Consider the following 20,823-nt stretch of genomic DNA (forward strand, 5'->3'; position numbering starts at 1 on the left):
TTGTGGTACTGATGGTTACCGTCGACGAGGCTAACGTCGACGGGACAATCGTCGACGAAGACGCTGCTGATGTCGTCAGAGTCACCGTCGACGAGCCGGTCACTGCCAATTTCGTCGGAAGCATCGTCGACGAGGCTGCCAGTATTTTTCCAGAAAACTCGGAAGTAGACGCCTCAATAGCCTGAGAACTAGGTCTCGAAGGTGACAAAACAGTAGGTGAAACAGCAGATGTGGCAGATGTAAGAGCCAAAGACATTTTCTTTTTCTTCAGGAGAGGAGATGGCAACTCCTGCACACTACTACGCTTTGAGGCTGTCTGGGAACGGCCAGAAATAAGGCTTTCCATATCAGAAACTGGATCCTCCTTATCTTTCAGTCTCTGTAGCCACAATAAGAGACGGCCTTCCCTGTCCTTCAAAGTTTTTGTAGAAAAGGTTCTACAAAACTTACATTTTGCCACCTCATGATCCGGGTACAAACAGTAAATGCACTTACTGTGTGGGTCCTCAGAGAATAAACGCAGTTTTCCACACGAAGAACAAGGTCTAAACAGAGATCTCTTACTTGAAGACATTCTGACAGACAAAAACTGAGCAGAGCTCAGGGAGACTCCCTGTCACACGACGTGCGGTAGAAAATCTGAGGTCAGGAACTCTGAGGAGAAGGTTCTGGAGAGGTGCCGACGCCTGATTCGCTGTAGTTTGGACCAAGATAATGACAGAGATAGACTGCAAATGTCTTTTTTCTCTCTCCATGTATCCCTATGGAGATTTCATATAGGTACATTCTTGGTGTTTTTACACCTACATAGCTCTATTTATCTATGGTATTATTTAGGTATATTATGACTATATATATTGCTATTTTATTTACCGTGGGACTCCCACTCCGACGACGGGGAATATTCAAGCATGTGAATCTATGAAAGACACCCCAATACTGGAGAACTTGTTCTACTGCTGGATACGTCTAATGGAGGATTCCACAGCAGCACCTCTCAAAGGTGGAAACTCTAAGGAGCATACTCCGATTAGGAAGCCTTGCAGGACTGGGTGAGCAAAACTACTCTCCCATCTGACCCGCCTGAAGGCAGTAGTGTTTTGTGAACGTGTGCACCGACACCTAATTGGCAGGCTGGCATAATCCAGGACTGGCAACGGCTAATGGCGTAGTGCAGGCTTTCGTACTGGTGGAATGAAATGAAACCCACAGATATTCAGAGGATTGCTCGCTGGCCAGCGCATAGCAGGGTCCTTTTCAGCAAGGCCTTCCCTTTCTTTGCGCCAGAGAATCCCTCAATGATCATCCACACAATGGTGTTCTGTGCAGTCACTGGAGCCATTTCAAGGTTAAGTCAATGAAGCCTCTTCTCTTTTAAAGTGTAAGGGGGCGCAAGAGACATTGGGAGACGCAAAAAGGTGTCGACTCTGCGCAAGAAGGCTGCCAGAGTCCCGACTTGAATTTGTCGAGGAAGGTGGAGGCGCATATTGGTTGAACAGAAAGTACCTGAAGTTCACTCATGTGGCACAGAGCTGATGACAATCTGGAAACTGCTTGGTGCGTCACCATGCGCTGCAGGGCATCGGCTCAAAAGGAAGGCACATAAATGTCAGAACTACGTTCAAGTCCCATTGTGGAATGACAGACTGCTTCAGGAACTATTTAAATTAGACCGTTGCTGAAAGGCATCACTGATTTAAATAAAGATTTTACCAGGAAAACACAAAGGCCAATATATATTCAACTGTGCCCACTGCAAGGCCGTTCTGAGTTAGCGAAAAAACAATCACTAACATTGGAAAGCTTGGCACCCAGAGGGTTGAACAAGTTACTTAACTTCAGCAATGTGTTTTCTGGAAGAGAACAACTACAGATTCCTCACCTTGTGAAGTTCCCCAGGCGCCAGACTGGATTCAGAAACTAACAGCAATTTCCAGGGCGTCAACAGGTGGCATCAATGCGCCTGCACGTCGGGTGCATCTGTTACGGATGAGTCATCAGGGCCAGTAGAACACAGCCACCTACACGCAACATCCGTTTTTTTCTGATCTCGGTCAGAAGTGCAGTGTGCATAGGTTTCAGATTTGGGATCTTAATGCATTGAAGGAGTTTGTTCCACAGAACAGGGAGGAAGGTGGATCGGTGAAGAATATGCAGTTAGAGACTCACTTTATGAATAGATATCAAACCACCACCACCCCTGTAGGTTGTGGGTCTGTAAAGGCACAACATCCTGCAGGACAGACCGAGCAAACTACCCATCCCACCAAATCTGGCTGTCCAAGCAGCAGTGATTAGGGAACACGTGGAAGAAAGCCCATGTAGCGACCAGGCACATGCCCATGACTGCGCACCACGCACCAGCACCGTGGACGCAGCCTTTGCTCTGCTGGAGTGAGCGTGTAATCCTTCTGGGGGCAGTTTCTTAGATAGCTCAGAGCAGATCCATCATGAGATGCTGCTCTTCTCGAACGCCTTTTCTTTTTTGCTCCAAAGAACTACACAAAATTCGGGTCACCTTGCCATCCTTCTCTTTCAATCAATGTAGAAAGAGTCCTCTTAGGGTCAATTCGGTAAGGTCATTCCTCCTCCTTACAGGGATGAAGTGGAACATACAATGCCAGCGAAGTACTGCACTGCCTTATATGGAAGTGTGTGACAACCTTCGGAAGCACAGCTGCCTTCATGTGGAGAACTAGTTTGGCCAGAAATAACAGTGTGTGGTAGTTGAATGCCAAATGCATAGTTCATTCACTAGTCTAGCCGATGTGATTGCAGTAAGTAACAGTCTTGATAGCCAAGAGGAGTAAGGGGCAACTGTGCATGGGTTCGAATGGTGTGCACATAAAAATGTGAGAACCAAATTATGGTCCCACCGAAGCTTTACAAAAGGTGTTGGAGAAACCGTATGGGTCAGTCCCTTCAAAAAAACACATCACAACAGGTGATCTATAGACGGACAGTTGATCTGGTAACCATAAAAAGGTTGTAAGGGCCAACAAATAACGAAATGGCTACTTACCAGTAGCAGTAGTTTACAGCTTGAAGGGTTTTCTGCATTCACATGCTGTGCATTATTCCTTCGTCTAGTGGTTGGGTCCAGAAGGAATATGCTACTTACCAGTATGCATCTGTTCTTGGCATGTAGAGCTGCAGATCTACACACTTTTGCATAGATCGCCATCTGGTGTTGGGCCCGGATGTTTGCAGTTTGTTTTTCCTCTCGGAAAGCCTTTGGAAGTCATGAGGTCGGTGACTCCTCCCTTGGTTCGTATTGCGCATGGGCTTCGGCTCCATCCTCAGATTGTTTTTCGCCAACAGGGAAAGATGGAGCGTAGTAATAACAGTGTAGAAACCCATGTGTGTTGTATCTAAATAAGATAGACTGGAACAGATACAGGTAATCGGGGAGGCGGGTGGGCGTGTGTAGATCTGCAGCTCTACATGCCAAGAACAGATGCATACTGGTAAGTAGCATATTCCGTTTGAGGCATATGAGCTGCAGACTACACACTTTTGCATAGACTATATAGCAGTTCCCAACCTTAGCGGCGACCATCGGTATCTGATGCAGTGGTTTGAAGTTGTGTTTTTAGTACAGCCTGGCCCACACTAGCTTTTTTTTTTTTTTTTTTTTTTTTGAAACCGTTTATTGCAATCTCAAATATATACAAGTATGGGCCTACAACCTTCCGGCCGGCCGCTAAAGTGACAAAAGCAAATGACATACATACAATAAGGCACTTGGCTTTGCATAGACGATAAAGCAGGAGGAATCAACAACGCGGGCCACATAACTCTGAACCCACAATACGGTTTCGTTTTATACAACACAACAACATAAAACCACACCCGCAAGGCAACCCACAATCGAAAATGACAACACGTGCTCCTCAAGTGGGGAACCCCAACCATCCAAAGAAATCCAGAGAGGGGGAGGGAAACTGATCCGGGACTGGGAGAACAATGTGCCCAGGGCTGAGGGAGGGGGTCAACTACGGGGATGGAGCTGGTGAAGCGGGAGGCAACAACGGCGGCTCGCAAATACCCCCGCGGTAAGCGTTCCAGGGGCCCCATATCTTCACCCATGCCCCAGGCTTACCCCGCGCCACATATACCACCTTTTCTCGGAACATGCACCAATCCATATGTTCTTTCCAAGCCGACACCGCCGGGGGTCTCTGAGATCCCCACAGCTGAGCAATGTCACGTTTAGCTATCATATATCCCAGAGTCACCCATCGCGTCTGCGGAACCGAGTAATCAGTCGGTTCCCACACATTCAGCAGGCATCTCCTCGCTTCAGGCAACAGCGCGACATGTGTAACCGCTCGCAGAACCTCATGCACACCACGCCAGAATCGCTCCACCTTCGGACATTCCCACAGAATGTGTAAAAAAGTCGCCAAGGCACCACACCCACGCTTACCCAATCCATCCTCGGCATAGCCCATACGCTGAAGCCTTGGCCCCGTCATATACACCCGGTGGAGTATCTTAAGCTGGACGAAGCGAAGGCGAGCCGGGATGGCCACCTCCTTCGGAGAGGCCACCGCGGAAATCCAGTCCTCGTCGTCCAACTCCAGCCCATCGGCAACCCAAGCCTCGCGGAGGCCAGTCAGTAGGCCCGAGCGGTCATTTATCAATTTCTTATAAATGAGGGAGATCGTGCTGTCCGGAACGTGGCCATCTAGCACTCTATCCTCCAGGGGGGGGAGGACTCCGGGATGGAGGCCACGTCTGGGAAGACGGAACCCAGTGCGTGACGGACCTGCAGGTAGCGAAAGTATTCACTGCCCTGCAGCTGAAACTCCGCCTGCAGCGTCTCGAATGTCTTGAATCCTCCCCTCGTCCAGAGATCTCCCACTGTACTGATGCCTATCATGTCCCACCTCTCGAAGCCCTTCGAGGTCCACAAAGAGCCAAGCCTCTCCGACGCATACAACGGTGACGCCCGGGTCAAACGGTCCTTCCATCCCATAGCTGCACCATGACACGCGTGGGTCCCGTCAAGCGGGAATCGGGCACGCTAGTATAGAGCGCTCGGTTGTAGTCGCCACCGGGTAGGAGCATTTTGTCCATTTCAAATGCCGGGTTTAGGGCGGGCCCATAGAAGCCGTGATTAATTGCAGCTAACTGGGAGGCCCAGTAATACCGCTTAATATCCGGGAGGGCAATCCCTCCGTCGTACCACGGGAGCGTCAATTTTGCCAGGGCTATACGCGGCCTCCCATCCCAAAACAGACGGCGCTGTAAGCTTTCCACCTCACGGAAGTAGCGCGCCGGGACCAAGTCCATAGTGTTCTGGAGAGCGTACAAAAAGCGTGGCAATGACATCATCTTGAACAGTGCCGCCCGGCCGAGCGGCGAAAGCGGCAAGCGCCGCCAGCGCGCGACGTCCTCCTTCAAGCGCTGGAGGGGGGGAAGCAAGTTTCGCTCGTAGCGGGCCACCGGGTCCAGCGTAATATAGACCCCCAGGTATCGAAATCCCTGCGAGGCAATCTGGATCGGACAGCCCCGAGGGAGGACAGGAGCCTCCCCGGAAAGCACATAGACACAGGATTTAGCCCAGTTAATGACAAGACCTGAATTACGGCCAAAGGAGCGCAGAACATCGACCAGGGCAATCAGTGATTTGCGCGGGGAGGCTAAGTACAAAAGGATATCGTCAGCGTAGAGGGACACGCGGTCCTCATACTCGGGGGTCCAACGGAGACCTCGGATGGAAGGGTGCCACCGCAGCCACTCCGCCAGGGGTTCCAGGGCCAATGCAAAAAGGAGCGGCGACAGGGGACAACCCTGTCGCGTGCCCCGTCCCAGCACGAATGGGGCCGAGACTCGACCATTCACCACCACCTGTGCCAATGGGTCCGAGTACAACAATTTGACCCAACTGATGAATCCCGGGCCAAATCCAAATTTCGCCAACATCGCCCAGATGTAGGGCCACTCGAGCGTGTCGAACGCCATGGTGGCGTCCAGGGACGCCAAAATGGCCGGCTCCCGCACGAACGGAACACGCGCGAGCACCCCGTGCAAGCGCCGCAGATTAAGGGCCGTATTGCGATGGGGAATGAAGCCGGACTGGTCTTGGTGGACCAAATCGCCCACCACGCCGACCAGCCGGTTAGCGAGCACCTTGGCGAGGATTTTAGGCTCCGCGTTCAAGAGCGAGATAGGCCGGTAGGATGTAACCCGGTCTCGCGGTCTGCCCTCCTTGTGGATAACCACGATGGTAGCCAGACGCTGGTCCGGCGGGAGGGAGCCCCGCGAGTGAGCCGCAAGGAACATAGCGCGGAGGTGGGGTGCCAGTACGTCCGGTCGCAATTTATACAACTCGATAGGAATGCCGTTCGGGCCCATGGCCTTGCCAGAAGCGACCGAGCGGATGGCGAGGGCAATTTCGTCCGAGGTGGGTGCGGCATCCATCAACTCCCTGTCCTCCATTGAGAGGGAGGGCAGCGCGATGTCACGCAGCAGGGCATGGGAATCCTCCTCCGGGCAGGGAGAAACCGGGGAATATACCTCGCGGAAATAATCCGCGAAGCAAGAGACAATGCCTTCCGGCTCAGTGACACGTACACCATCCGTTCTTTCAATCAGCGGGACCACACGATTAGCTCTCTCCTTCTTATCCAACCACGCAATCAACTTACCAGCCTTATCACCCACATCATACAATCGCCCCTGTTGCTCTCTGCTGAGGCCCCTGGCCGCCTCCGTGACGAGGGACCTATAAGCCGCCTGCTTAAGGTGTAGAACGTGCAGCGCAGCGTCAGTCACCCCACTCCCCAGATCACCCTCCAGTTCAGTGATTTCGGCCTCCACCCGGGTCACCTCCTCCTGTGCGCGCCTCCGGGCATGGGAAATAAAGGAGAGGGCCTCCCCTCTAAGCACAGTCTTGAAAGCCTCCCACAGGGAAATGGCCGACGGGACAGACCCCACATTCTCCTCAAAATACCGTTGCAAGGATTTAATCAAGTCAGCACGACTAGTGGGGTCGCGCAGGTACCAGGCATTGATTGGAGCTACCCTGCCCTCCCCCCTCGGGAAGACATCAAAGTGCAACAGGAGTGGGGAATGATCTGAGATACCCCGCGCCAGATGGCGCACCTCCCCCACTCTCCCGGCATAGGCCGCAGGGACAAGGACATAATCAAGCCGCGAAAGGCTACCATGGGCCCCCGAATGGAAGGTGTACTGCAGTTGAGTGGGGTGCTTCAGACGCCAACAGTCCACCAATCCCAGCGTGTCCAAAAGGCCAGACAGCCACGCTTGTGCCCGGGGGAGGTCCCTAGGGGGATAGCGATCCAGAGTCCCAGAAGCCACCACATTGAAGTCCCCCCCAACCACCAGAAGCCCCCCCGGAAGGTCAAGCAGGAGGCGTCCCAGGTCCGCAAAGGTGGTGGACTGTAACCCCGGTGGGACGTACACCGAGACAAAGACGACTACCTTGCCCTCCATTCTCCCCACCAAGACAGTGTAGCGTCCCCTCTCATCATGGCGCACCTCATCTATTTCTAGCGGGAGCGAGGTCTTGACCATAATGCCCACCCCTCGTGAGCCTGATGTGAAGCCCGAGTGGGCCACCAAACGATAACCACGTTGGTTCATGGCACAATAGGAGTTACCAATGAGGTGTGTTTCCTGCAAAAAGACCACATCAGGCGAAATCCGTTTCAGATATTGCAGGACCACACCCCGCTTAATCCTATCACCCAGTCCGTTAACGTTCCAGGACAACAACGTCAGGTCCCTACCCCCCATCACATACAGAAGCCATCATTTGTCCCCCCGAGAGCATCTCAAAAAAACCAATACAATAAAGGGTTTGCCTTGCGGTAGAAACGAACCACACCCCACCCCAACCCACCCATCCCAACAGAACTCCCCCCACCCTGCACCCCTGCATGAGCCCGAACAGCCCCCCCCAAAGTGCAGTGTGCCTGTCGCCCCATGGAAGAAAACTAACTAGTCCCCCAGAGGAGGAGGGAGATCCCCCAAGAGACCCCGCACGACCTCCGCAGGAGGGGAACTTACCCTAACAGTCAATGGTGACAATAACACAGTCCAGAGCAAGGCCTACCATTAGTCCCTCAGTCCTGATCCGGCGGGCCCTCCCCACCAACCGCTCCCCCCCCACCCCCCCGGCCCCGATCTCCGGGCAGAGTGTCCAGCCAGTCCCCGGCCGCCTCGGGACGATCAAAAAAGTGCGTGCGGCCATCCACCTCCACCCTCAGCTTAGCCGGAAAAAGCATCGCATATTTGAGATTCAGGTCCCGTAGGCGACGTTTGACACCAAGAAAACTCAGTCGCTGCTTTTGGACCGCCGGAGTAAAGTCAGGATAGAAATTAATATCCATATTGTCAAGTCTGACCGGCCCTTGTAGCCTGGAGGTCTGCAGGATAGCGTCCCTGTCCCGAAAATTGAAAATCCGGGCGATGAGAGGCCTCGGAGGGGCTCCGGTCTTAGGCCTACCCCCGGGGACCCTGTGGGCACGTTCCACTGCAAAGAATTTACTCAGCCCCCGAGGCTGGAGATGGGTGAGGACCAAGTCCTCCACAAACAGATCCGCTGCCTCTGCCTCGCGTCCCTCCGGCACCCCGATGATGCGGACATTATTCCTCCGGGCCCGACCCTCGGAATCCTCCAGTCGACGATGCATCAGGGCGCTCGCCTGGCCGAGCCTGCGCACCTCCTGTTGGAGGGCCGCCACGTCGGACGTGAGGCCCGAGGTAGAGTGGGCCAAAGAATCGACCCGGTCATTTGTTTTTGAGAGATCGGCTCTCACGAGGCCCACGTCCACGAGGACCGAGTCGATCTTCTGCGCCAGAGTGTCAAAGCGCTGGTCCACCGAGGCCTTCATCTCGGCGATGGCGCCCATGACGTCTGAGGGTCAGGTCCGTGGGCAGAGCAGGAGCGTCAGTCGGGCCCGTAGGGGATCTACGTAGCGCCTCTGGAGATCCCTTCTGGAGGGTGTAGCGGTCCATATTGTTGGATTGATGGGCCGCGCCACGACGGGTCGACTTCACCTTAGCCCGGTCGCCATCTTGTTTTGTGGCCATGGTCGCGGTCCCAAATCGAGCCAATCTCCTCAAAAAGGGGGTAGACAATCCTGTTCCAGGGCTCCGGGGGGGGGGCGACCACCGCTCCGCAGGACGGACCGCAGCCGGCGGGCCGGCAGGGCACCCCAACGAGGCCACACCACCGCACACCGCTGCGCGACCCTACCTCGCCTGGCAGCAAGGAGGGCGCAAAAGCGAAAGTGAAAGTGCGGGGTGCGCGAGTCACCCAGCCTTGCCCGCCGCGGTTATTCACTTTGTCGCCGGATCGCCCCACAACTCCAGTACGGGGGGCCGGCGTGGAGAAGGCCGCAAATCTTAATCGGTGCTCCCGCCGGTGTCCGAGGTCCGAATTGAAAACGGAGAACAGGCGTCACCTCAACTCTGGTTCACAAACACAGTCCCCTCATCTAGGACAGGATTCGGTCAGGATTTATGCAGGAGGTCGCGGAGGTCCTCGGGAGCCTCGCACCTACGCGGCCATCTTGGGTGCGCGCTAGGCTCCTCCTCCCACACTAGCTTGTTACTTGGTTTGCACATCTACACAGTAATGTTTAGTGAAAGTGTGCGGTGTTGACCATGTAGCTGCCTTGCAGATATCATCTAATGGGATGTTCCCTAGAAAAGCCATAGAAGCCCCCATCTTTCTTGTAGAGTGGGCTTTAGGGGGGGGGAACAGATAGCGTGCGTTTTGCTTTGTAGTAGCAAATCTGGATGCATTTTACAATCCACCTAGCTATCCCTGATTTAGAGATGGGGTTGTCTTTATGAGGTGGAGAGAAAGAGACAAACAGTTGCTTTGTCTTCCTGAAAGGTTGTGTTCTCTGGATATAGTAAAGCAAGGCCCTTTTAACATCCAGTGTGTGTAGAGCCCTTTCTGCAACAGTTTGAGGTTGCGAGAAAAAAACCGGTAATTCTACCGATTGGTTTAGATGAAAGGGTGAGATGACTTTGGGTAGGAATTTTGGGTTGGTGCGGAGGACAACCTTGTTTGGGTGCATTTGGAGAAAAGGTTCTTGTATAGTAAGTGCTTGTATTTCACTGACCCTTCTAAGGGAGGTGATGGCTACCAGGAAAGCTGTTTTCCATGTGAGGAATTGCAGTTTGCATTTGTGCAAAGGTTCAAAGGTCGGTCCCATTAGCCTTGTGAGCACTATATTTAAGTTCCACACAGGTGAGGGTGGCACTCTGGGAGGAATTATTCGTTTTAGGCCTTCCATGAAGGCTTTAATGGCAGGCACTCTGGAAAGTGATAGGTGCTGTCTGTTTTGTAAGTAAGCGGCAATTGCTGCGAGGTGTAGCCGAATGGATGTATATGCTAGGTTACATCTTTGTAGGTGTAGTAAGTAGCATATGATGTGCTGTATGGATGCGTCTAGAGGGTTGATTGTGTTATGGCAATAAACAACAAATCTTTTCCACTTGGCAGCGTAGCAGGCTCTAGTGGTAGGACGTCTAGCGTCTCTGATAACATTCATACAGTCGGGGGGAAGGTTAAGGTATCCGAATTCTAGGATTTCAGGAGCCAGATCGCAAGGTTGAGCTGAGCTGGGTCCGGGTGTCTGATCTCTCCATGGTTCTGGGTTAGGAGGCATGGTGAGAGGTGCAACTTTTGGTGTGGCACTACCAAGAGTTCCAGCAGCGTGGTGTACCATGGTTGTCTGGCCATGTTGGAGCTACTAGAATGAGTGTGAGGGAGTGCTGTTGTAGCTTTCGCACCACTAATGGAATTAGTGGGAGAGGTGGAAAGGCGTATGCAAATTTGCCTGACCAGTTCATCCATATCGCATTGCCTTTGGACAATGGGTGTGGGTATCTGCGGCGAAGCTTGGGCATTTTTTGTTTGTGGGTGGCGAATAGGTCTATCTGTGGATGCCACCACATCTGAAAGAATGGGTGAAGAACCTGCGGGTGAAGTTCCCACTCGTGGATCTGCTGCGTTTGTCTGCTGAGCAGATATGCCATGGTGTTTTGGACTCCTGGGACATGTTGGGCTAGGAGAAAGATTGTGTGGAATTTCCCATCTCCATATGCTCTGTGCTAGGAGAGAGCTGTGGAGAGTGTGTGCTGCCTTGTTTTTGAATGTAGTACATGGCAGTCATGTTGTCTATGCGGATAAGAACTGCCTTGCCTAAAATCTGTGTGTGTAAGGATTTTAGGGCTAGAAAGATTGCCAGTAACTCCAGATTGATGTGGAGTAACTTTTGTTGCGGCGTCCATGTGCCTTGCACTGCGAGGTGTAGTAGATGAGCTACCCAGCCGGAGGGCGATGCGTCTGTTGTCGGGATTATTTGTGGAACCGGGTCCAGGAACGGTCGACCTCTGGAAAGATTTGTGGTGTTCCACCACTGCAGAGAGCGATGGGTGCGACCGTCTACCAACACCAGATCTGTCAGTTGCCCCTGGGCCTGGTTCCATTGGCACGCTAAGCACTCTTGGAAAGGACGCATCTGGAGTCTTGCATGAGGCACTATGAAAATGCAAGAGGCCATCATCCCCATCAGTTGCTTAAACACTCTTGCTGGGAGGGAGTGTTGAAGTATGAATTTTTGACGCAAAGCCTGAATGCTTGCGATCCTTTCCGGATTGGGGTAGGCTATGGCTTTTGAGGTGTAGATGTGAGCTCCAGGCAGTACCCTGAACGAATAATTTGGGTCACCCACTTGTCTGATGTGATGGACTCCCAGACGTGAAGGAAATTTTGTAGTCTGCCCCCGACCGGAGTGGGATGGTCTGGGGGGAGCAGGGGAAAGTCATTGGGTAGGCGGTGTGGCAGAGCGGGCGGTATTTGTTTTGCCTCTGCCTTTGTTATTTCCTCTATAGCCGCCTCTTTGATAACCTTTTGTGAAGGTGGACTGAGGAGGGGATTTGTAGGACGTGGACGCGCTATCTGAGGAGTAGCCTCTGCCCGTGCCCCGAAAGGAAGAGCGGCCAAAGGAGCGTCTAGGAGTGTGTGACTGTAGGGCTCCCATAGATTTCGCCGTATCTGTATCTTATTTCATCTTCGAGGGCCTCATCTATCTTTGGACCGAATAAATGTTCCTGATCGAACAGATGGTTTAATATGGAGGCTTGTACCTCGGGTTTAAAGCCTGACACTCTCAGCCAAGCGTGTCGACGGAGTAGGACACTGGTGTTAATGGCCCTGGAGGCTGTCTGCTGCATCTAAGGCACAGCGTATAGAGGTGTTGTTATGGTCTTACCCTCTTGGATTAATTCATTGGCCCTATTTTTATATTTCTCTGGGAGATGGTGCATGATGGTTTCTAGTTCATCATAGTGCGCTCTGTCGTATCTGGCCAATAGCGCTTGAGTGTTGGCGATACGCCATATATTAGCTGCCTGTGACGCAATGCGTTTTCCTGATGCGTCCAGGAGCTTTGATTCCTTGTCAGGTGGTGGTGCTTCGCCTGCGCCTGGGAATTTGATCTTTTTCTTGCGGTGGATACCACTAGGGAATCCAGTGGCGCTGGCCCTTTGATGTAGGCAGGATCTATGAGGGCAGCTTTATACTTTTTTTCTATGCGTGGGTTTAGGACCCTAGCCCTGACTGGGTCTTTAAAAACCTCTGGCGCATGTTTTATTACCCCTTTGAGCATAGGTAGTATAGCAGTAGACCTATGTGCTGTATCAAAGGTATCTAGGAGGAAATCCTCCTCTACTGGGTCAGTGTGTAGCTCTACCCCGTGATAATGTGCCGCCCTATGAAGTAGGTGCTGAAAACCTAGTGAGTCTTCTGGTGGCGATGGCCTGGATGGATAAAGGTAATCTTGTGGGACATCTGGAATGTCGGGATTATTATAATCATCCCAGGGGTCTGGGGATCCTGTAGGGTTGGGTCTTGTGGCACATCTGCTGGGTCGTAGTATGGGTCCCCCTGATCATCATGGTCCGGAGACGGGGTCGGAGAGCAATGAGGCCGGGGTGGAGGAGGTGGAGGGGGTGGAGGTGGAGAGGGTGGAGGAGGCGGGGAAGGCACTCTGAAAGGGGAGGTAGCACAGTCCTTCCTCTTTGGAGGTGGAGCTGGTTTGTCCAATTGTCTCTTTTTAGAAGACCGTGCCAAATGTCCAGTTTTTGGATCCTTGGTAAGTGTTTTTTGCAAAGGATCCGGTGTAAAAATTTCTTGCGACACTGGTTGTTCGGTCAGCGCCGACGTTTTCGGGGCCGACGGCTTCTTAGGCTCATCTGTGCCGTGCTTTTTGGGAACCTCCGATTTTTTGTTCGGTGCAGAGACAGGCTTGGGCGCGGGAGTGTCGGCACCGAGAGGCTGGGTTTCGACACCGAGGGCTTTGGTGTGGAGCTCTGTGTCGAGGTAGAGGCCGATCTTTTCTTCGGTGCCGAAGGGTGTTTTTTGGCACCGCTGGCAGGCTGGCTCGAGCCAGAGCCGCCGGAAGGCTTACTTGGCATCGTCACCGGGCCCGAAGGTGGGGGTGTTCGAAACAGTGTCTTTGGTCTTGCCTAGGCCCGAAGGCGTGACCGAAGCCTTTTTGGGTGTCGGCGCAGGTGTGGGAGGGGGTATTTTACTCACGACCCTCTGCGCCGGGGTGATGTCCTCCACATCCGAGTCGTCGGCTTCGAAAGCACTGACGAGGTCCTCTTCGGTGTGCTGGTGTCCCAGAGCTTCGACGTCGTCCCCAAAGATGTCGACTGGAACGGAAGTCGAGGAGTGTGCCATTTACCGTCTGGCCCGTCGGTCTCGAATAGTCTTTTTGGATCTAAAAGACTTGCAGGCGGGACAGTCTCGAGCCTCGTGTTCAGGGGAGAGGCAGAGGTTGCACAACTCATGAAGATCGGTGTGGGGGAATTTGGACCCACATCGAGGGCACTTCTTGAATGGAGTTCTTTCCATCAGCCGGGACCGGAGCCTGGATAGGCCCGAAGGCTGCTGTCGATGACTGGAATCGAAGGTGCGTAGAAGAAGGTGATTGAGGAGATCAGTATCTAAACAATACCGCGGAGAGCGAGGATTCTGCTTCGATCGTCGAACTGGAATGTTCGGAACCGGAGCGCGAAGTATTACATCTGAGCCCGATGGCGGAAAAAAACAATCTGAGGATGGAGCCGAAGCCCATGCGCAATACGAACCAAGGGAGGAGTCACCGACCTCGTGACTTCCAAAGGCTTTCCAAGAGGAAAAACAAACTGCAAACAACCGGGCCCAACACCAGATGGTGATCTATGCAAAAGTGTGTAATCTGCAGCTCATGTGCCTCGAACTGGTTAGTTTCCTTTTTTTTCCCAGTGGGCATCGCCAACCACCATTTGGTGCTAGGTCTGTCCCCTGTGTGACATCAGACGGCAACCCAATTGTTTCTCTGCGTGGTAGCCATCATTGGATTCTTTTTTACATTTGGTTTTTATTTTTTTTTAGGGAGTTTCCTTTTATTTCTTCTGTCTTATGACTTAGGACTTTTCTTTTCCTTATATGCGAGTGCCTTCACACCCGTTTGAGTTTCTCCTTTCCGGGTGTGTGGGTCACATGTTAATCCAGAAAATTCTCAAAGCCGCAAAACTACTACAACTGGTAAGTAACCATTTTGTTTTGTAGCATGAATCCTTTACCGGATTCACATGCTGTTATTAGATTATGTAGCGGTTTTCCCCCTCCTTTGGATGGTAGGGGCGAGGAAGAGTTTGCAAACAGGTGTTGAAGTATTCTCTGTCCCACCAAAGCATCTTCTGTCACTTGTATGTCCGCACAATAGTGTTTGGTAAAAGTGTGTGCGGCTTCCCAGGTTTCTTTGGCACAAATAGCGTCTATTGCTATATTTGCCATAAAGGCTAGGGTTGCCCCCGTTTTACTTGTTGAATGCACTTTTAGGCATCGAGTGACAGTTTTTCCTGCTGAGCACTAGCAGGTTGTAATAGTCTCCACAATCCATTGTGCGATGGTTCCCTTTGTAGCAGGTGAACCCCTGCTGGCTTTAGCGTGAGAGACAAACAGTTGGTTCTCTTTAAGAAATAGTTTTGTCTCCTGTAGATAACATAGTAATGCTCTCCCTGCGTCAAGAGTATGCAGGATACTCTCCAGCCGTGTTTGTGGGTTCTCAAAGAAAAGTGGTAAATGAAAGCTTGGATTCAGATGAAATTTGCTCACCATTTTGGGTAGAGATTGAGAATTAGTCCTTGTGAATTTGCATATGTGGTTCCTATACTTGGTTAGGCACTTGGAGTTCACTTACTCTCTGTGGTGATGTTACTGCTATTAAGGCTGCAGTTTTTAGTGCGATATGCCGTAGTTCTGCTTTATGCATAGGCTCGAATGGCTCGGTCATAAACTGTGCTAGTACAGTGTTTAAGCTCTACATCGGCGCTGGATCCTTCCTTGGAAGAGAGATTCTTTTGGAACCTTCTAGGAATCTTCTGATGACTGGTGATGTGAACAAACCTTTACATGGTGCTCCCCTGGTGTAAGCACAAGAGCTGCCAAGTGCGCCTTGAGAAATGAACAGTTAATGGCACCATCTATTGACTGGGTGAGGTAGATCATTACGGTCTCCTGTGTAGACACTGAATCTAGGTTATGGTTGCTCTTACATCACAGGGGATACCTTCCCCATTTCACTGCGTAGCATTGTCTTGTTGGTTTTCTTGCCTCCCTTAGTACCTCCATTGTTCTCTTGGGTGAGTTTAGGTGCCAGAATTCTATGTACTCTGGCTCCAGGCTGCGTTTTGCTGGTTCTGGGTGGAACACTGGTCCTTCTTGCATCATGAGGTCTCGTTCCTCCTTGATCATCTGTCCATTGGACAGCTTGAGCAGGTTTGAATCCAGGCTGGTCTCGTCCATTGAGGGGCTATAAGGATCAAGTTTGTTCCTGGTGTCCTGGCTTTTTCTAGTACTCTGTGTAGTAGAGGGATCGGGGGAAAGAGCATAGGAAAATCTTCCTGACCACTTTAGTGGCAGGGCATTCCCTTCTGACTGGTGGTGCGGATAGGTCAATTGTTGGAATTGCCCAGACCCTGAAAGTCTTATTTAGCCTCCTTTGCTTCATCTCCCCGTCATGTGAGCTTCTGTTCTGTCTGCTGAGTTGGTCTGCCTCTGTGGTGTCCTTTCCCAGTAAGTGGATGGTTTGCAGGTTGATCCGGTGGTATTGTCCATTACCATCTTGTGAGAAAGTGGCTCTGTATCGAATATGCTACTTACCAGTATGCATCTGTTCTTGGCATGTAGGGCTGCTGACATTCATATCTGTGCATAGATCGCCGCCTAGTGTTGGGTCCGGATGATTGCACATTGTTGTCCTGGAAGAGTCTTCGAAGTATCACGAGAAAGGTGGCTCCACCCCTGGACTACAGTGCGCATGGGCATCCCCTCCATCCTTAGATTGTTTTTCGCCATTGTGGCATAGATGGTGTAATACAGTGAATGATGACCATGCTATACAGTAATTCTGAGTGCTGCAGCCACTACAGGCGCCGGGGAGGAGGGTGGGTGATATGAATGTCAGCAGCCCTACATGCCAAGAACAGATGCATACTGGTAAGTAGCATATTCGGTTCGAGGCATGTGGGCTGCTGAATTCATATCTGTGCATAGATTATATAGCAGTCCCTCCCTTTAGCGGCGGCTGCCCGTGCCAGCTGCAGCAGTCTGGAAAAGAGTTTTGAGAACAGCCTGTCCTACAGCTGCCTGCTGTCTTGAGTGTACATCTACACAGTAGTGCTTGGTAAATGTATGTATAGTGGACCATGTGGCTGCTCTACATATCTCCTCTAAAGGAATATTTCCCAGGAAAGCCATGGAGGCCCCTAACTTCCGTGTGGAGTGGGCTCTTGGATGAATTGTTAGTGTGCGCTTAGCTTTTTCATAGCAAATCTGTATACACTTAACGATCCACCTAGCTATTCCTGCTTTGGAAATGGGGTTGCCCTTGTACTGTGGAGAAAAGGCAACAAACAGTTGTTTTGTTTTCCTCAAATTTTGTGTTCTGTCAATATAGTACATGAGAGCTCTTTTGATATCAAGGGTGTGGAGCATTCTCTCCGCTACATTCTCGGGATTAGGATAAAACACTGGTAGTTCTATAGATTGGTTCATATGGAACTGCGAAATGACCTTGGGCATGAAAGTAGGGTTGGTGCGTAGCACGACCCTGTTTGCATGAACCTGTATAAATGGCACTTGAATGGTTAGTGCCTGAAGTTCACTAACTCTTCTTAGGGTAGTAATGGCAATTAGGAAAGCTACTTTCCATGTTAGAAATTGAATCTCACAAGAGTGTAGAGGTTCAAAAGGTGGTCCCATCAGTCTGGTGAGGACCACATTTAGGTTCCAGATTGGTGAAGGAGGGTGTCTTGGAGGAGTGACACGTTTTGAGTCCCTCCAAGAAAGCTCTGATGGCAGGCACTTTGAACAGTGAGAGGTGCTGCCGGTTCTGAAGGTAAGCTGCCAGTGCGGTTAAATGTATACGGATGGAATTGTATGCGAGATTGCATCGGTATAAGTGTAATAGATAACAGATAATGTTTTGCGTTGATGCATCCAGCGGATTGATGTCATTATTTTTACAATAAATGACAAATCTTTTCCACTTAGCCGCGTAGCAGGCTCTGGTAGTGGGTCTCCCTGCCTCCTTGATGATATTCATACATTCTGGAGGCAAGTTTAGGTAGCCAAATTCTAAGATCTCAGGAGCCAGATCGCCAGGTTCAGCTGTTGCGGATCTGGGTGCTGAATCTCGCCATGGCTCTGTGTTAAAAGCGTGGATGTTAGCCGTAGTCGTTGATGCGGTACCACGGAGAGTTCCAGAAACGTGGTGTACCATGGTTGGCGTGCCCACGTCGGAGCAACCAGGATGAGCGTCATTGAGTGTTGCCTCAGTTTGCGTGCCACCAGCGGTATTAATGGTGCTGGGGGAAAAGCGTACGCAAATCTGCCTGACCAGTTCATCCATATTGCATTGCCCTGCGACTGTGGATGTGGGAACCTGGTGGCAAAGTTTTGGCATTTTGCATTTTCCCTTGTGGCGAATAGGTCTATCTCTGGATGACCCCACCGTTGGAAGTACTGTTGGAGTACTGATGGATGTATCTCCCACTCGTGTATTTGGTGGCTGTGTCTGCTGAGCAGATTCCGCCATCTGGTTGTCCTTGCCCGGGAGGTGTTCCGCCATGAGGAAGATGTTCCTCTGAATGGCCCACTTCCACATGCTCTGAGCCAGATGAGACAACTGTGGGGAGTGTGTCCCTCCCTGCTTTTGTATGTAGTACATGGCGGTCATGTTGTCCGTCCAGATCAACACGACTTTGTTGCACAAGTGTACTTTGAATGCCTTCATTGCAAGGAAGATTGCCATGAGTTCCAGAAGGTTGATGTGCATCCTCCTTTGCGGTGTCGTCCATAGTCCCTGCACTGTAATTGAGTACATGAGCTCCCCATCCCTGGAGAGACGCGTCCGCCGTCAGTATGATTTATGGGACAGGCTCTCAGAACGGTCGGCCCTTGCAAAGGTTTTGTGGATTCCACCAATGCAGAGAGTTGTATGCCCGACCGCTCACCAACACTAGGTCCTTCAATTGTCCGTGAGCCTGATTCCACTGACGTGCCAAGCACTCCTGAAGCGGGCGCATATGTAACCTCGCGTGCGGGACTATGAAGATGCAGGAGGCCATCATGCCTATCAACTGCATGAACACTCGCGCCGGAAGGGAGTGTTGAGGTTTGAACTTTGTTATGAGCAACTGCATGCTGTTGATCCTTACTGAATTGGGCTGTGCCTTGGCTGCCAGAGTGTCTATGGTCGCGCCTAGGTACTGCTGTACGTGGGTGGGTTGAAGGTGGGACTTTGGATAATTCAGGGAGAAGCCAAGGCTGTGAAGAAGGTGAATGGTGTGGGTCATGTGGTTGGCACACTGCTGGGCCGACCTTCCCTGGATAAGCCAGTCGTCCAGATAAGGATAGACATGTATGTGCTGTCTCCTTAAGTGCGCCGCCACTGTTGCCAGGCACTTGGTGAACACTCTGAGTGCCGTTGTTACTCCGAAGGGGAGGACTTTGAACTGGTAATGTTGGTTGAGAACAGTGAACCTGAGATATTTTCTGTGTGATGGGTGCATGGGTATATGGAAATACGCATCTTTGAGATCTAGTGTCGCGAGAAAGTCTCCGTTTGAGCAACGGCAGCACCTGTTGCAAGGTGAGCATGTGAAAATGCTCTGACAGAATGTAACGGTTTAGAGGTCTTAAATCCAGTATGGGTTTGAGAGACCCGTCCTTTTTGGGGATCAGAAAATACAGTGAGTACACTCCTGATCCCTGTTCTTCTGCTGGCACGAGTTCTATGGCTCCTTTTTGGAGCATACTGAGAACTTCCTGGTGGAATAAGTGCAAGTGCTCTGCGGACATAGGACGGTGTCTTGGTGGTATGTTTGGAGGAGTGGATGTGAGCTCCAGACAATAACCGTACTGGACAATGTCTCTCACCCACCTGTCTGTAGTGATGGACTTCCAGACCGGCAGGAACTCCTGGAGTCTCCCCCCGACAGGTGTTACGTGGTCGGGGGGCAGTGACAAGGCGTCACTGTTTGTTGGTGGCGGAGGACCTGGAGCTGTTGTTTCCTCGGCCTCTGCCCTCGACGTTGTTTCCACGGTATCCACCTCTGTTATTCTTATTATAGGTGGTCTGTGTACCTTGTTTAGTGTAATGCGACTGTTGGGAGTTCTGGTTTTTAGATGGTCCTCTGTTGCTAGAGCGATGAAAGGACCCACTCCTAAACTGCTGGGATTGCAGAGCCCCCATAGACTTTGCAGTCTCTGTATCTTTTTTGATCTTTTCTAGGGTGGTGTCAACTTCGGGGCCAAAAAGGGAGTCAGGGTTGACAGGTTGATTGAGTATCGTTGTCTGTATCTCTGGTTTGAATCCTGAGATTCTCAACCAAGCATGCCTTCTTAACATGACGCTGGTGTTAATAGCCCTAGATGCAGTGTCCGCTACGTCAAGAGCGCACTTAATGGAAGCGTTGCTTATGAGCTTCCCTTCTGTAATAAGCGACTCTGCTCCTTCCTTGAACTGATCTGGGAGGTGCTGTAGCAGTGTCTCTAGGGTATCATAATGCGCCCTGTCGTATCGAGCCAGAAGTGCCTGAGTGTTGGCAATTCTCCAGATGTTAGCTGCCTGTGCAGCAACTCTTTCCTGAAGTTTCCAAGACCTTAGACTCCTTGTCAGGGGGAGGAGCATCACCCGTTGTCTGTAAGTTGGCCCTTTTCCGAGCATTGGACACCACCAACGAGTCCAAAGGCAACTGGCCTCTTATGTAGGTAGGGTCCACAGGAGCTGGCCTATATTTTTTGTCAATCCTAGGGTTTAGCACTCTCGCCCTTGTGGTCTCCTTAAAAATGTCATTAGCCGGTTTTAGGACCCCCTTCAGCATGGGCAGAGTCTTAACAGATCTTTCTGAGGTAGAGAGGTATCCATCAGAAAGTCATCCTCAATAGGATCAGTGTGGAGCTGTACATCATGATCTTTAGCTGCTCTCTCAATCAAGGCATTGAAAGCAGCAGTATCCTCAGTAGGAGATGATTTTACCACATATGCCTGTGTGTCCGGAGCAGTATGTGGGTCCCCTGTACCAATATCGTCCACCCAAGGTTGGTTTTGATCTTCAGGGTCAGTGTCCATAGGATAAGTGTCCTCAACATCACCAGCATCCCCTGCATCCACATCAAATTGTGTGGGTGAGAATGACTGAGGCTCCTGGTCATAATATTGAACATGTTCTACTAGAACTGGTGACGTGGTCCTCTTCTTCTTCAATGGAATT

The 20,823-nt window shown here is 51.3% G+C and overlaps 1 protein-coding gene across 4 annotated transcripts in view; it reads right to left on the reverse strand.

The window, feature by feature from the left end:
- The window catches only part of KDM5C (lysine demethylase 5C), a 601,345-nt gene that overhangs the window by 342,316 nt on the left and 238,206 nt on the right, over window positions 1-20,823 (reverse strand). The window lies entirely within an intron of this gene.

The sequence above is a fragment of the Triturus cristatus genome, chromosome 10 (genome assembly GCF_964204655.1).
Source record: "Triturus cristatus chromosome 10, aTriCri1.1, whole genome shotgun sequence".
Classification (NCBI taxonomy): Eukaryota; Metazoa; Chordata; class Amphibia; order Caudata; family Salamandridae; genus Triturus; species Triturus cristatus.